Genomic DNA, 3,453 nt, shown 5'->3' on the forward strand with positions numbered 1-3,453 from the left:
TCTTGCTCTCTCTCTATCTTCCCCCCCCCCTCTATTTTTTCTCCCCTCCTGTCCTTCAAGAAAATTGTCCATTTATTTATTTTTGCTCTACCCAAGAGTGGCAGCTGATTTTGAAGTGCCAGACCATTATTTGTTTTTTTGGATGTTACCATTTATTGCAAAGAGGATAAAATCAATGTGACATTTCCAGAACAATGATAGATGAAAATGATGAGTGGTCTTTAAATGCAGAAGACTAATTTTTTAAAATGTCACCAGTGTACTATTTCAGACTTTGTCAAAGATAAAACAATAAAAGTTATAGATATGAAAACTAATAATATTTCACTGGATAAGCTATAGATAAGGAGGCTGAACAGTATACAACTTCTATATGATTTCAAATGCAATACAATAGAAATGCTGCAGAAACGGCAACATTAAATACAGGTACTTTTTTATCTGATACGGCATTAATTTGCAAGGACCTTGATTCTAAGGCCCTAACCTTGCAATCAGGTGCACTTGTATAGGCCAATTGTGTTGATTTGTTATGCTGTGGGTAAACACACGGGCTCAGGAGTTCATGCTACAACAATTGAACCTAAGTAGTATGGGGCCATACCATGAAGAAGCCATAGATGTATTACATCCCTCCCAGGTAGTGACCCTGTCCTATTACCGACATTGCCACCTGATAGCAATTTGCTGGAGAATGTACACAAGACTTTTACTGAGAAGCTGCCTAATTAGCTCTGCAATAAAACATCACCGTCTACATGTGCAGTGCTATTAGGATGGGGCAAACTAATTAACTCCCCCGTAGGCCAGTACTGCCAAACACAAGTACTATCCTACGATGGAGTTATTTACTTCGCTACAGCTAACGTGTAGATACTGATAGGGTTGACTGGGGCTCAAGGGGGCTTCAGTGCGGGGGGTGCCTGCTAGCTAGCTGCACACTGTAGCACCCTCGTGCCCCAGTCAGCCCCTCCGCAGCAAGTTGAGGAGGATCGGAGCAGCTCTGGGCTGGCAACTGATTCCCTGGGGCCCCTTGCCAGCTGGGGCTGCTCCGCCTTGGCTCAACGTGCTGCAGTCCTGAGTGTACGTGCAAATAGTGCACCTGGGAGCAATATATTCCAGCGCAAAGTGTGCCAGGTTTATTCAGTCATCTTAATAGCATGTGTACATGTGCCCACTGTGTTCCAAACAGAATAGAGATCACAACAGAAACACCATGAGGACTAGCTTCTCTGTAGTCTCAGTTAATAGTACAAAAAGAAATGCTGACGTGGAGCAAACTGCTATCCTATCCTGACCCTCTCAATCAAAGCTGAATTACTTAGCTGCATGCCACGCGTATCCACCTTAGCAGCAGTGTCTGGTACAGGCTTCTGTTCTGAAATGAACAATGTGACCAACCCACCTATTATAAATCCCAACGTTAGTGCCTATGTAAAGGACTGTATATATGCATGGGACCACATAATGGTTTGGTGCAAGGCCATTCAGGCCTCTGGTGCAAAGAAAGAATTTTGTCTGTGGTGTTCCGTTATCCTTAACAGTGATGAAGAAAATCACGTAAGCTTTGTGCATTGCGTGCTCTATAGCTAAGAACTGCATTAGCCAATACAAAGGGTTATGGTTCCTAAAATAACATGTGTATCTTGTGACGGTTTGGTTTTACAGGTATGTGGCGATGCTCATTCAAGATGCTGGATTGACGTTTTTTGAGGGTAGCATCCTCGGCTGATCTAAAGAATTAATGCAGTCTGGGCAGCAGTAGTGAAACCTTCCCCCCTCGTACCCCACATCAGTCCACTATCGTGCTTGAGCCTAATTTTGGATGAACCATCACAAGTCTTCACAACTATTTAGACTGACTTCCCCAAAGAGATTGCCAGCACAGGCACCAATTAGCTCTATTTATGATGAAATATTATTGTGATGGGCACACAAATCCACAGGAAGGGGATTGAAGCCACCAACCTCATTTCATACTGACCATTCACCAGCTGTTGGAGAGTAACAATTGTTGGTCTCTGTTGACCTGAGATGGACTTGCACCATCAATTTGGAGGTAAAAGGTATTGGAGCCTATTAATAAGCCCCAGCATCTTGTAAAACACTTGTTAATGAGATTTTGACCAGAGGACAAAGAAATTAAACTCATATTTTTACGACTATGCGCATCTATCTGAACAGCATAGGTATGTAGTTTTAAGTTCAACTCCTGGGGTTTCCACAAAGCTAACTACCAGATGTCAGTATTTACTATGACTAAATAGATGTTCTATTTTGAAACAGTAAAATATTGTGGGGGAAAAAACAGAAAGAAGAAAAATGCACACACAGGAGTTTAAGCTTAATGTTTTCTTTACAACCTCATTTGGGGGGAAAAAATAACTTTGCAGTTTAACTGCAGATTATATCTGATCTGATTCAGCTCTAATCATCTCATTAGAAGCAAATGAACATACATTGCAAAGTAACCTGGGGAGAAGTGGGTGGGAAGGCTCATTATAACTCCTCCCCTCACCTCTGACATATGCAATACACAAAACGAGATACAGGAAGGAAGCAAGGAAGCACTGGTCACCATTTAGAGCCCCTTTCTTACCATTCTGATTCTTGGAAATGAGGCGACTCAGTTTTACAAGTTTATTCCTAAAACTGAAGGACAGACCAGATTTTGAATGAAGACATAGTAAAGAGTAGTGGATGGCTGTAGAGACTAATTGTGGTACTGTGTAATGATGCTTTCAACTATCAGGTTCATATCCAGTTGTAACAATGACTGCACATGGTGGCTGATAGCTTTTTACCTGCTTATGGGATATGAAGTGGCATCAACAGATATGGGTTTCCATAACAGAAATCATGTCCACAGCTGGTATCTCTGTAAATAATCTCTGTAAAAAGGCCCACCTATGAATAGTTACACTGAGTAATTAACAGTCGTACCACTTTAGGGTTAGAAAACTGAAATGAGAACTGCATTGTGCCAGGCACTATACACAGACAGAGTTAGAAAGAGTCTCTGAGTTGGAGACCCTACATGCAAATAGGTAAGAGATGCAGAATGGAAGAAAGGGCATATTACTATTGGCAGAAGGGAAGATTGGGCAGTGGTACTAAGTCAGGTAAACAAAGTCTGGAACCGTCAAAAACTGCATGCCAAATGTCCAACATCAAATTCAAAATCTTCCTGACTATACTGTGGGAACATCTACACGTGCATTAATGCACAGTGGTTACTGAGTTTTTACTTTAACAGGTACTAAACTAAATGTGCAGTAACTGGTGCTACTGCACAGTAATGCCAGTGCACACATTTTACGTGACGCTAATCGTCAATACACTAATTCTACTGCACATTAGCACATTAGCACGGTTTTTGGCTGCCATGTTAATGAGCAGTAGAATTAGTCTACTGCTCTTCTAGCATCTCGTGTAGACATGCCCTGTTTTCTC

Source organism: Alligator sinensis, unplaced genomic scaffold (genome assembly GCF_000455745.1).
Source record: "Alligator sinensis unplaced genomic scaffold, ASM45574v1 scaffold190_1, whole genome shotgun sequence".
Classification (NCBI taxonomy): domain Eukaryota; kingdom Metazoa; phylum Chordata; order Crocodylia; family Alligatoridae; genus Alligator; species Alligator sinensis.